This window comes from Lolium rigidum, chromosome 7, assembly GCF_022539505.1.
Source record: "Lolium rigidum isolate FL_2022 chromosome 7, APGP_CSIRO_Lrig_0.1, whole genome shotgun sequence".
Classification (NCBI taxonomy): domain Eukaryota; kingdom Viridiplantae; phylum Streptophyta; class Magnoliopsida; order Poales; family Poaceae; genus Lolium; species Lolium rigidum.
In genome coordinates, this window is record NC_061514.1 from 225347502 (window position 1) to 225362334 (window position 14833).

Consider the following 14833-nt stretch of genomic DNA (forward strand, 5'->3'; position numbering starts at 1 on the left):
TTGGAATTAGCGACAATTGAGATGTCCTACCCGACCGTAGGTTCCGTGCTCTCACAGATTAGAGCATCTCTAACCGAAGTAAGAAAATTAGAGGAGCAAAAGCCTCTTAAAAACTTAACTTTCTATATTTACTATTTTAAATTTTACGCCGTAGAACCGAACCCCAAAAACTTAGGGAACCAAACTTTTTTAAAACATAATTTACAAATTTAAGCACATTCATAACATAACAGCATAACATAAGTGATAAGGGGTGGTCCGATCTTCTCAGTAAGCGACGGTGGTGATGAACACAATGGTGTATGCAGCGGAGGGAATCGATGATATGGTGTAGGTAATTTGTATGATGCCGACGAAGTCTCTCGATTGATTCCTGTAGCCAATGTAACAGACCTCAACCCTGCAAGATATTCGCAACTCCACACACTTGTGCACGTAGCGCCGACCACGAAGCGGTAGATTGCAATCTTCTAATCCCCAATGGAACAGCAGATCACACAAATTTTCAGTAGCATAAAACTCCAGATCGATGCGAATTGGAGAGTAGTATTCAATAGTTTTGCGTACCAAACAACTAAGAACTATGGTTTATCTTAAACGTGGTCTAAAGCAGCTAGGGGGCGTCCTGGGCACTTATATAGGCGTCCGGGACGACTTCTGGTCGAAAAGATACAAGAATAACCGACTCAGAATAGATCTGCCCTGAAAACCCTAAGGAGACGGACGCCTATATTAAGCTCCTGCCCTGAAAACCCTAAGGAGACGGACGATTTCTCCAGAAGAGTTCCGTAGCTCCGCCGCCACCAAAAACCCTAATTCGGGGGACAGAAGTCTCTGTTTCGGCACCCTGCCGGCACGGGGAATTGCCCCCGGAGCCATCTCCATCGACTCCATCGCCATCTTCATCGCTGTTGTTGTCTCCCATGATGAGGAGAGAGTAGTTCTCCCCCGAGGCTGAGGGCTCTACCGGTAGCTATGTGGTTCATCTCTCTCTCCCATGGTGTGATCTTTATGTGATCATGAGCTTTGTAATCTAGTTGAATATGTAGATGTTACTCTTGTCTATTATGCACTCTAGATGTTACTTTAATATGAACTCCGGAGTCACTCTCCACGGTGTGATGGTGACAGTGTGCGCATCGTGTGTGATTCCTTTATAACGTTGTGGAGCTTGTTTACTCCGGCTTGAGGTGTGCTTTTGCAGCCATACACAATGAATGGTGTTTGTTATCCAACAAGAGAGTGTTTTAGAGTAGCATTTATTTATTCAATTATGTGATCATTGTTGAGAGTGTCCACTAGTGAAAGTATGATCCCTAGGCCTTGTTTCTAAGCATTGAAACACCATTTCCAACAAGTTCTGCTACATGTTCGCTTGGTACCATTTTTATTTCAGATTGCAATTACTACTTATAATCATCCATATTACTTGTATTTCACTATCTCTTCGCCGAACTAGTGCACCTATACATCTGACAAGTGTATTAGGTGTGTTGGGGACACAAGAGACTTCTTGTATCTTAATTGCGGGGTTGCTTGAGAGGAATATCTTTGACCTCTACCTCCCCGAGTTCGATAAACCTTGGGTGATTCACTTAAGAGAAACTTGCTCGCTGTTCTACGAACCTCTCGCTCTTGGAGGCCCAACACTCGTCTACGAGGAATAGAAGCGTGCGTAGACATCAAGCTATTTTCTGGCACCGTTGCCGGGGAGGTAAGGTAAAAGGTATTCACATCCTCCGTCTACTAAGCTATTTCCTAGCACTATTGCCGGTGTGTGAGTGCTCGAAGCTATTTCCTTTAGATTCTGCAATTATATCTTTTTGTTTCTTGTTTTTATTTCACTAGTTAGGCTTAATGGAAAACAACAACAAAATTAGAGATCTTTATGAAATTTATATTGAATTAGGACATGATGCTTTTGAAGAGAAAATTAAAAATTCTATGGAAGTTTGTCTGCATAATAGTGGTAGTAATGTTATTAGTATAAAAAAAATTGACACCATTATTTTTAATGCTATGGAAAAACCCAAGCTTGGGGAAGCTAGTTTATATAAAAATAATCTTTTTTGCTCCTCAGCTTTGGATGAAGTATTTTGCCTTGATAGTGCTTTGTCTCCAATATGTGGTAATTCGAATGATGCTTGTGATATTCCAAATCCACCTGTTGAAAGTATTCCTTTTAAAATACCTATGAAAATTGTTGAAAGGGTTATGAATGATCAGTATGTAGGGGATGGATCAGTCCATCCAAGTGTTCACTTGTCTAAACTTACAGAACTTTGTGAGTTATTTGAGATTGCAGGTTTATCAAGTGAAAATGTTATGAGGAAACTATTTCCATTGTCACTTAAGGACAAAGCAAAGGAATGGTATAGGCTGCTGGATGAACAACCATCGAATCGGAAACAGCTTGAATCTCTCTTTTACTCTAAATTTTATCCTCTTCATGAAGTGCATTTAGATAGGAATCGCATTTATAATTTTTACCCTCATGATGGAGAAAGCATTGCTCAAGCTTGGGGAAGACTAAAAACATTAATACTCAAATGTCCTAACCATGAGCTTTCTGAGGAAATAATTGTTACTAATTTTTATGCAAGGCTTTCAAGTCATTATAAGGATTATGTAGATGCATGTTCACAGGGTTCTTTCACAAGTAAGAAGGTTGAAGCTAGATGGGATCTTCTTGAAAGAATTCAAAGCAATACCGAAGATTGGGAGAACGACAAAGGTAAAGAATCAGGTATAAACTATGAATATGAATGCATTAAGTCTTTCATTGAAACTGCTGGTTTTCAAAAGCTTAGTGATAATTATGGTCTTGATTCTCAAATTATTGTTGATTGTTGTAGAACCTTTGCTTCTCATATTAATGTTCCTAAAGAAAATTGGGACGTGTATCATGAACCTTTCAAAGACACTTGCATGGAAAATGAAATTGTTGTTAATGATTGCAATAAACATGTCCAAACTTCTGAAAATACTATTTCTTATAAGCATGTTAATTTTTGTGGAATGCATAGACCTTGTGGAATTAATCAAATCGAAGATGAATATTGTATCCATCATAGGAATGAAAAAACTAGAATGTGGTACAAGGCTCTAAAAGATCTTGGTGAAAAAGTTTGTGACCTCCGTCCTTTTATTTGTGAACTTTGCTATGAAGTGGGTCATTTTAATTTTCAATGTTCTGGTCATGATGATAGTATTTCGAATTTAATGAGTACTTCAAGTCTACATTGTGATAACATGATCACTCCTAATCAGCATGATGAACTTACTTTATTTTTGGGGTGTGAAGAGTTATCAAGAAATATTTCTTTGTTAGATATGAGTGATCTTGATATGAATAGTGTGTTGCATGGATGTTATCTCTATTGTGTTAATAATTGCCATGCCAACACCTACATACAAAGTGTTATAAAGGATGGGACTTTACCAAAATATGACAGGACTAATATGTGTTTTGTTCTTATTAATGAAAGAGAGGTATCCTCCCAAGTTTCTTCTATTGTTTCTAATAATAAATCAGGTTATGTGGAGAAGCTTCCTTTCAAGTCTCTCCCTCCTAAAGAGGAAAAGAAGAAGAAGAAGGGAACGAAGAAGAAGAAGAGGAGTAAAAGGAGAGAGGAAACGATATCTTCTCCCAGACTTGTTGCTCCTATTACAATTGATACTTATAATTCTGAATTCGATGATTCTGAACTTGGTGATGAACCTATGCCTGTTATTTATATTAGTGATCATGATTGGGAAAAGCACACTTCTTTTGATATTGAAGATCTCTGGGACACTAATTCTGAAAATGATGATGTTAATAATTTCCATAGTATTAGTACTATCCATGTTTCTTCCCATGATGATATAGAAAGCTCTAAGCTTGGGGATGAGGTGTTTGAAAATCCTTTTGCTACTGATGATTATATGTTTGATACATCTCCTTCTAGTAACAATGATGGTATGTTTACAGATGAACACACTTTGGAAGATAACTATTCTATTTCTTATGATGACACTATGCCTCCAATCTTTGACAATTATTATAAAGAATACTATAACATAGGTTATAATTACAGTCATCCTCATGAAACTTGTCATAGTTATGGAGGGATTACCCAAAACCATCTCTCTAATATACAGTTGTCTATCATATTCAAGTTCGTTATGGTGATTGTGATATTTTCAGTCCATCTACTATTGAGGACAAAATTCATTATGATTATTCTATGCCTCCAATTTATGATGATTAGTATGTGATAGTTTTACTCCCACTATTACTAATAAAATTGATTATGCTTGTGTGGAGAGTAATGATACTTTTATGCATGTGGATCATGATAAGAATGCTTTATGCGATAGCTATATTGTTGAGTTTATCAATGATACCACTGAAAATTATCATGAGAGAGGGAGACATGGTTTTATATATCTCAATAATATCAAGTCACCTCTCTTTTTGTTGAAAATTTTGAAGTTGCACTTGCTTTGTCTTTCTATGATAGTAGCTTCATGCTTCAATAATTTGTTTTCTTACAAGATTCGTTTGCATAGAAAGTGGGTTAGACTTAAATGTGTTTGGTATTTGCTTTTTGATGCTCTCTTATATTCAACTCTTATCTTTATAAGAGCATCATGAAAATTATCATGCCTAGCTAAAAGGCTTTAAAGAAAAGCGCTCTTGAGAGACAACCCATTGTTTTATTTCTGCATTTTTTGTTTTATTTTTGAGTCAAGGTACTGCCTACTACTGTAGCAATATCTTTGTATCTTTATTTTCTTGCATTTGTTGGGGGGATGACCCCCGGTATGCCACAGGCATGCCAAACCGGATGGTTTGAGCCGTCAAGATACCGGTTTAAAGTTTATTCCGGACAGTGAAGCTAAGCTTTTGGGCTAAGTAAATCTTACCGGTATCCCAAAGAGGGGCATACCGGTGTGAGCTTAGAAGACACCGGATTGCCGGTAAGAGGTGCACTGTAGCACGTCGGCAAGGCTGGTCAAAGATTCTCTCAAGAGCTAGAAGACAAGGATGAGCTACGCAAAGTAGCTTTAAACGAAGCCCTGATGCCAAAAGGGGAAGGTGACGCCAAAAGCATCCGGAGGACGTCAGACTCCCTGATTAAAGAAGATACCGGCGTCACCCATGATTAAAGTAACTTTGTAAAGTAGTTTGTCTGTTCAAAGGTGCCATTAGGGTTTCCTAGGGTTTCTTCCCCTGTAAGCCACCCTCTCCCCTATATAAGGAGAGGGGCACACCCCATCGCGGGCATGCTATGCTACGTGAGACTTTGTATCCAAAAACCTGTAATCTGTTGAGATCAATGAAGAGAGAGATCTAGAGCTGAGCTTAGACTTGTGTTCTTCTTCTTCTTCCTCTAACCAAGGCCAAGTTCTTCAAGATACCATCCGGAGATCCATCTCGTACAACCAAAAACCCTCCCCCGAGTCCTCTAGCGCCCATTCGGCCCCAACTTAAGCCATCCTATGGCATCTGTCTGTTCACCACGACGACAGTTGGCGCCCACCGTGGGGCATGAAGAGGCGCTTGCTGGAATTCACATTCGGGCGGGCCTCCTCGACGTCTCCGGCGAGCAAACGGTGTCTACGCTCGTGCAGCGCATCTACTCCATGGACTTCATCAACGACAACGCGGGCTGCTTCTCCAACGGTGGTAAGTTCCCCAAGAACGGCCGCATCATCGAGTTCGGCAGCCACCGCATCTACTTCGGCACCGTCCCTGTGCGCCAGTGCCTCTCGCCGGTGCTGGTGGCGCCGGATCCGCCAAGTTGGCTATGTGCTGGCCGCGCCGCCGGCAGCGTGGAGGTGATGATGGCTGGCGCGGCTGGTGCTGGCAAGGAAGCTGTGGAAAAAGGAGCTGGGCGCACGGCGTCGACGCGCCCGGCAAAACCACCTCTGGAGCGCAACGAGGGCGCTCGCGGGAACATCTTCTGCACCACCGGAGACTCCACTCCAAGCGGCGATGAACGTGCTGGCGACGCCCATCGCGCAGAACATCGACCCCGCTGCGGCTCAAGCAGAGCTGGAGGCAACGCGCAAGACGCTGCTTTCCATAGGCGCGGACATCATCCGGGCGCAGCGCGAGCTGAACCTGACACTACGTGAGTATAACGCTGCCCATGGCTTTGCTTCAGTTAGCGCTCAGGCTGCTAGGATGCCGGAAAACCGGCTTAAGGCTCGCAATCTAGATCAAGATTTGCGTAAGGAAGTTCTTGCCGCCAAGAGTACCTCTGTATCTTTGAGCATCGTAGAGAAACCTAAGTATAGTAGCCCGGATAAAACTATAAAAGCTGCTAGGGCTGCTATGGAACTGTGTGAATCGCTTAGCGGAGATGCTTATCATGTTAGAGAACTGCTTGATGTGATTCAGGAGCAAAATGTTGAGCTTGCTAGAGAAAACAAAGCAGCTGCGGCATCAAAATCTGTGCGTTCGGCAAAAAATGCCGGAAGCAAGTCCCAGGGGCAGGCATCGTCTCCTCACCCGGATAGAAGAAAAGAAAAAGAAATGAATGCGCGGCAGATGACCGTGTATGATCCGGTTCTTGCCGGGAAACAACAAGCCGGGCGACACGAGGCCGGAGGAAAAAGCTATGGAGCAGGTCGTGGCAATGCCGGAAATGAATATGCCGGTAGATATGAAACCGGGCAAAATTATCGAGCTGCAAGGGCAGCGTATGTTGATGAGATGCCACCACCAAGGTACCGGCAGGCAAGAGCCGCGGAACCAATAAGATACGATGAAGCAGATTCCGGAGTGGAACGAACCGGAACCTACTGGAACCCTCTAGGGGAACGTGTGGGAGAAAGATGCCTGCCAGGCCAGGATGCGAGGCACAGGCTGGACAGAGTGTATCTTTCTGAGGTGATCGAAGCTGAAGGTCCCCCTGGCCCAAAATGCTTTGGCCCGCGGATCATGGGAGAAGAACCACCGGTACGCAACTTCCAGTTGCCCCGAGACACAAAAACATACGACGGCGCAGTGTAAGAACATTTCGGTCCCAGCGGGAGCCAAAGGCAAAAAACCGGATCGCTGCCATGGGCGGGTCCTAAGAAGCAATGGGTTGAAAAGAAGAAGTGGGAGAGAAAAAAGATTGGCAAGAGCATATGAGATACACAATGGAAGCAGCAATGGAGCAACCATGCCGGTTTCACACTCTGAATCCGTCGAAGCCGGCGAATCATTTGACAAAAGACTGTTCCTGGATCAAGCACTTGATGTTGAGAGGAGCGGTAAAAGATGCGCACGCGCAAGGCTGTTCCACGATACTACCGCCCTCGCAAGACATGCTGCGGCAACATCCACTACCACCACAACCACCACTTACCGGAGCCAACGCTTTACCGGTACAGCAGCACCAGCAAGTTAACCGGGTGGAGGATAGCAATGATCAGCCGCCACCACCGGCACCTTTGGGCCGGAACGTTTACAAGGACCCGCACTTATGTTGTGTTGTGTTCGTCACTGAGCCAACTGACAGGCAGAGCGTGCATCGTCGTTCCATGGAAGTGAACGCAGTGATGCCGGCAATTCCCAGATACATGCTGTGGTCAGATCAGGAAATCACCTGGTCGTTTAAGGATCACCCCAAGATCATGCCGAATCCGGGTGGTTACACTCTTGTTGTGGACCCAATCATGCAAGGGCCAGAAACTCGAGTCAAGTTCAGCAAGGTGTTGATAGACAATGGAAGTAGCATAAATATCATGTACAAGCATACAATGCGTACGCTGGGGATAACAGAAAACATGCTACAGCCAACTCACACAACATTCCACGGAATCGTTCCGGGCCTGTCCTGCGCACCGGTAGGAAAAGTCCGGGTGGATGTGTCATTCGGAGGACGTGACAACTGCCGGGTTGAAAACATTCTGTTTGAAGTGGTGGACCTAGACAGTCCTTATCATGCACTGCTAGGGAGGCCGGCATTGGCAGCGTTCATGGCTTCAACTCATACGGCTTATCTCAAGATGAAGATACCGGCACCTCGTGGACCCTTAACTGTGGTGGGAAACTACAAGGTCTCACTGGAAACTGCTTCCGCAGGATAAAACCTGGCAGAATCGTTGGCGATTGCAGAGGAAAAAAGAAGGATGCAAACTGCGGTTGCGCTGGCTCAATCCTCACAGTTGAGCTTAGCGACAATGAGTGCAAACTTGGGCACACCGGCATTCAAGCCGACAAAAGAAACAAAGGACATTGTGCTGGATCCGGCTTACCCTGAGTGTACCGTTCGTATCGGAGCCGGCTTGAGTGAGGCATAGGAAAGCGCGCTCGTCAGCTTCCTCCGTGAGAATCGGAATATCTTTGCCTGGTCTACTGATGACTTGGTGGGTGTTCCGAGGGAGCTGGCTGAGCACTCTCTAAATGTCCGGAAGGATGCTAAGCCGGTGCGACAACCTTCACGCCGGTTCGCTGAAGATAGGAGAAAAATCATTGGAGAAGAAGCGACAAAGTTGTTGGTTGCCGATTTCATCGTAGAAGTAATGCATACTGAGTGGCTAGCCAATCCGGTGATGGTCGAGAAGAAAAAAGAAGAGAACCTTGAAGCAAAAGCTCCAAAGGTGTGGCGCATGTGCATCGACTACACTAACCTGAACAAAGCTTGCCCAAAGGATCCTTTCCCTTTGCCCCGGATCGATCAGGTGATTGATTCCACTGCTGGGTGTGAGTTGTTGTCTTTTCTGGATGCTTATTCCGGTTTCCACCAGATTCCCCTGAAAAAGGAAGATCAAATAAAAACTGCGTTCATTACCCCGCACGGGGCTTTTTGCTATGTTACTATGCCTTTTGGTTTGCGCAATGCTGGTGCAACGTACCAGCGCTGTATGCAAAAATGCTTGTTTGATCAAATCGGAAAAAATGTGCAAGTCTATGTAGACGACGTTGTGATAAAAACTAAGGAAAAAAGAAACCTTAATCGACGATCTCCAGCAAACATTTGATAACTTAAGAAGGTTCTGGATGAAACTCAATCCGGCAAAATGCACCTTTGGTGTCCCTGCCGGCAAACTGCTTGGTTTTCTCGTATCAAGCCGGGGTATTGAAGTGAATCCGGTAAAAATCCGGGCAATAGAAAGAATGACTATACCAAGAGAACTAAAAGATGTGCAAAAGTTTACCGAAAGCTTGGCATCGCTAAGCCGGTTCATAAGCAGGTTGGGGGAAAAGGCTCTACCGCTCTATGCATTAATGAAAAAATCCGATACCTTCGTCTGGACCCCACAGGCAGATGCAGCGTTCAAAGAGCTGAAAACAATGCTAGCCACCGCACCGGTATTGGCCTCACCTTTGGAAAGGGAGCCCATGTTGTTGTATATAGCAGCAACCAACCGGGTTGTGAGTGTTGTGGTTGTAGTAGAAAGAGAGGAGGAAGAAAAAAATCGTGCAGAGGCCGGTATACTACTTGAGCGAGGTGCTCTCCCTCTCAAAACAAAACTACCCCCACTTCCAGAAGATGACCTATGGTGTGTTCATGGCCGCCACGAAACTTAAGCATTATTTCGAGGAGCACCCCATGAAGGTAGTAAGTGAAGCACCCATTTCAGATATCATGTGTAACAAGGATGCTAGCGGCAGGATTGCAAAATGGGCAATTCAGCTGTCACCTTACGTGCCGGTATACGAAAGAAGGGATGCCGTAAAATCACAAGCTTTGGCTGATTTCCTGGTCGATTGGGCGGAAACGCAATACAAGCCTCCGGAACAAAAACTAGAGTACTGGAAGATGCACATTGACGGATCCAAACTCAAAGAAGGTCTGGGTGCCGGTGTAGTACTCACCTCACCAAAGGGAGATCATCTTCGGTATGTTTTGCAAGTGCATTTCAGGGCATCAAACAATGTCGCTGAATATGAGGCTCTGATCCATGGGCTTAAGGTCGCAAAAGAAATCGGTGCACACCGGATCATTTGCTACGGCGATTCAGATCTTGTGGTGCAACAATGTTCTGGAGATTGGGACGCAAAAGATGCCAACATGGCCTCATACCGGTTTCATGTGCAAAAGATTGCCGGCTTCTTCGAAGGGTGTGAATTTCACCATGTGCCACGAGCGGAAAATGAAGTCGCGGATGCTTTATCCAAGCTAGGCTCGTCTAGGCAGGAAATTCCTCCCGGAATAGCCTTGGCGCACTTAAGAACATCATCGATCAAACCGAGTCCGGAATCGGAATCAATTTTTGTACCGGAATCACATGTTGTGCCAATGGATATTGACGAAGGAAACCCGGGGACTGCTCCGGCAAACCCGGGGACTGCTCCGGTAAACTCGGGGACTGCGATGTCCATACCGGAAGAAGCAATGATGGTGGATAATATGGAGATAGACGTACCGGTATTTCTGGTGCGAGAAGCACCATCTTGGGTTAAACCTATTAAGGAATTCCTGATCAACGGCACCTTGCCGGTTGACGAAAACGAATCGAGAAGGATCCAGCGGAGGTCCAAAGCATACACTTTCATCAATGGCAAGGTGTACAAGAGAAGTGTAACCGGTGTCCTTCAAAGATGTGTGGAACCGGAAGAAGGAAAAGAGATGCTTGTGGAAATTCACCAAGGAGAATGTGGGCATCACGCTTCATCAAGGGCGCTGATTGCAAAAGTATTCCGGCACGGGTTCTACTGGCCCACTGCACTGGAGAATGCTGAGGATTTGGTAAGAAAATGCAATGGGTGCCAGAGGTACGCCAAGCAGAATCATACCCCAACATCCGGCTTAAAAACTATACCGTTAACTTGGCCATTTGCTGTTTGGTGCCTTGACATGGTTGGCCCATTCAAAACGGCAAGGGGAAACATGACTCACATCTTGGTAATGGTGGATAAGTTCACCAAATGGCTGGAGGTAAAACCTATCGCAAAGTGTGATGGGCATACGGCGGTGAAATTCCTGAAAGATGTTAATTTGCGGTTTGGATACCCACATAGCATCATTACGGACAATGGTTCAAACTTTTCCCAAGGAGAATTCAAGCGATTCTGTGAGGATAATAACATCCGGCTGGATTTGTGCTCAGTGGCACACCCGCAAGGCAATGGCCAAGTTGAAAGAATCAATGCGCTAGTGCTTTCCGGCATAAAACCAAGGCTCATTGATACCAATTGAAGCCCAACAAGATAAGAGAGCTCTAGCTCTGATACCAATTGAATGTACTAGGACGTCGCCTAGAGGGGGGGTGAATAGGCGGTGTATAAAAACTTCTACTTGAGAGCTAAACTAGGCGGAATAAAACTACACATGTGTTTACTAGTTTAGCTCAAGGCCTATCAACTAGGCGTTTGCCTAAGTGCTCCAACAACCTATGCTAGCATGATGCGCAACAAGGTGATAACAAGATAGGTATAGCATCAAGCATGATAGATATCACAATGTAAAGCGCATAGGTAAAGGAGCTCGGGTTGAGAAGTAACTGGTGCACGAGGAGACGATGATGTATCCCGAAGTTCGCACCCAAGGGTGCTACGTCTCCGTTGGAGCGGTGTGGAGGCACGAGGCACTCCAAGAAGCCAACTAGGGCCACCGTATTCTCCTCGAGCCTTTCCACCAAAGGAAAGCCTCGATCCACTAAGGGACACTTGAGGGTGGTCACCGAACCCCTACAAGCTTGGGCAAACACCCAAGTATCACACTTGAGGCAACTCCACAACGAGGAGGCTCTCAAGTACACGGCCACAAGAGGCAACACACACCACCAAGGAAACACACTCCACCTAGGATGCTAATGCGCCACAAGAGGCTAACACACTCCACCAAGGAAACCAACTCCACCAAGGATGCTAATGCGCCACAAGAGGCTAACACACTCCACCAAGGAAACGATGCGCCACAAGAGGCTAACACACTCCACAAAGGAAACACTACCACTAAGGCAAGAACACCACTAAGGTAACATGCCCTCTACGAGATCGAAACCCCGGAGAGAACCCAAACTGATGCACCTAATGCAACGGCTAAGAACACCACTAAGATGCCCAAGTTCTTCTCTCCCAAATTCCAACAAAGCTACACAAGCTATTGGGGGAATAAGGGAGGAAGAACAAATATGTGGAGAAACACCAAATAACTCCAAGATCTAGATCTAGCAAGATCCCCTCACTTGGAGAGGGATTCAATTGGTGAAGCTCTAGATCTAGATCTCCTCTCTCCTTTCCCCCAAAAATATGCAACAAATAGTGGGGGGATCAAGAGGAGGATCAAACAACTCAAGGTCAACAATGGAGGAGAGAGAATGGAGGGGAAGAAGTGTTTGGGCCGGAGGTGGAAGAGAGGTATAAATAGGGGCTCCAAAATATAACTGTTGGGGCTGAAAAACGGTCAGATCCGCGCCCAAAGCGGTACTACCGCTTGTCGAAGCGGTACTACCGCTCGCGCGTGAACTGTGCAGAAAATGGCTGAAAAATGGCCCAAACCGGTAGTACCGCTCCGCAGAGCGGTACTACCGCTTGTGCAAATCTGAGCAAAAACCAAATCAGAGAAGAGGCAAGAGAGAGAGAGAGAGAGAGAGAAAAGCGGGGCAGCAGCGTGGCAGCAGGGCAGGCGGCGGGAGCAGCGCACGTGCGTGGGGTAGCGAGCGGTGGTGGGCGGGAGCCGTCGCGTGGTCAACGCGGCCTCGATTCTCCGCGGGATCGAGCGCCCGCAGCCACGAGCGTACGGCTCGGTGGTTGAGCAACGCGCTCCCGCGAGCGAGGCTGAGGTGGGATGGCGGCGGCCCAAGTCGGGCGTGGGGTGGAGCGGAGCTGGGCCGGCGTGGGCGGCGCGGCCCAACGCGGGAGCAGGGCGGTGGTAGGCTGCAGCCAAGGAGTTGGGCCAGTACTACCAGCTGGGTACCGGGCTGGTACCATATATGTTACGGCAGTACCGGCCTATACCTGTCTGGGTTCCAGGGGCTGCAGAGATGGTTACGGTACTGGGCCGGTACCTCCAGTGGTGGTACCGCTCGGCCCAAAACGAGTTTTCCTTTTCTTTTTGCAAATATGATGCACTATAAAAATCATAACTTGTGCTAGGAAAGTCGGAATGCAGTGAAACCAATTTTGCCGGAAAGAGGACAACAAGAGCTACCTTCTCACAAGGTGAAATCATGCAAAAGAGTGGGTGATGATTTTCTCATGGTCATAGAGGTGTAACCTCTCAATATGGTATATCGGGAAAATCATCACCCTCGCACATGCAACATGCGATGCATTCGGAATCCGTTTCCGATGAGCTAGAGCTTGTCATGAGAATGAACACAAGCTCTAACTCATCTCATGGATAAGAACCAATAACAACCAAGAAACACGATGCAATGCATGCAAGGTTTGAGCTCTCTCCGATGATGTGATCCACTATCCTATCGAGCACAAACCTTATCCTTGCGCGTTCCTCTCGAGTCGGCAAGCTCCGTCTTCATCCTCTTCATCATTGTACATGCCACCGTCTTCTTCGATCTTGTACGCACGCCACCGTCTTCATCCATCTTCAACGCCGTCTTCTCTCTTCATCTTCTACGCCGTCTTCTCTCTTCATCTTCAACACCGTCTTCGTCTCTCTTCGACACCATCTTCATCATTGTACTCCGTCTTCTCCATCTTGCAACCTTGAGTCCAACACATGGCTATGGACTTGACCTAAGATATATTCTCAATGCAATCGTTAGTCCATTGGGATTGTCATCAATTACCAAAACCACACATGGGCAATGGACATGTTCTTTCAATCTCCCCCATTTTGGTAATTGATGACAATCTCTTTGAGAGGGTTTAAATATAGAATTTAGCGAACAACCCAAGTTGAATATTTAGAACAAACTCCCCCATAATTTATGCATGTGTGAATGAACTTGAATTTCATTGCATATACCGGCAATTAAAGCCTAGCAGAGTATCCTCTAAATATTCAACCATGCAAAGCAACAAATGCTAGGCATGAAAGGCAAATGCTTAAGAACCAAACAAAAGCAATTCCCTTAAACCCTTCAAACTTCTCCCCCATTGGCATCGATTGCCAAAATGGACGAAAGGTTCGGAAGGCCAATATAGTTAGAATTCCTCCATAAGGTGTGCATTTCTCATAATGTGAGTGAAATCAAATGCACGTATTCAATGACGAATACCGAGAGGAAATCCAACTATATTGAGGATCAAAGATTCCAAGAGGATGTGAAGGTGAGAAAGCTTCGACAAATGGAGCAAGCAATCCAATGACCCAAAAAGAAACACAAGCTTAATAAGAGGCAAGTAAGAATGAAGCTTGTGCGAAAAACAAGTATGAGTGCGTGAAGATGCAAATAGGATAAAATGAGCACTCATAAAATTCTTTGTGGAGCCATCAAGAGACAAACAAGAGTAAAGGAATGGACTCCAACAAAGATGGATATCAAAAGATATGTACCATCTCTCATGTATATAAGTTTCTCTAAGTGGGAAACATCACGAAGATCTTTATTCACAAAGAAACATGCACACACAAGATAGGTACGAGAGAAGAGCAAGATATCCAAAACAAGCATGCTTAAGGAATTATCTCATTATAGGAAAGTAAAACCAAATATCAAGTAATGAGATAGCCAACTCCCAAAGAAAGCAAGGTTCCAAATAAACCAAACCCTCAACGCTTTTCATGATGGCACAAAGTACCGAAAAGAAAAGGTTTGTCTTCCAAGTCAAATTCTTGAAACAAGAGAGTGTTCTAGCAAACGTAGGAGAGCTCCCCCAAAATTAGTGCACTATTTAGGATTTTGCATTTGAATACAAAATGCACAAATGCGGGATCATCGCTCAACCATTGTTTATCAAAACACTAACAAGGTTCAAGTGAAAAGAGGAGATACA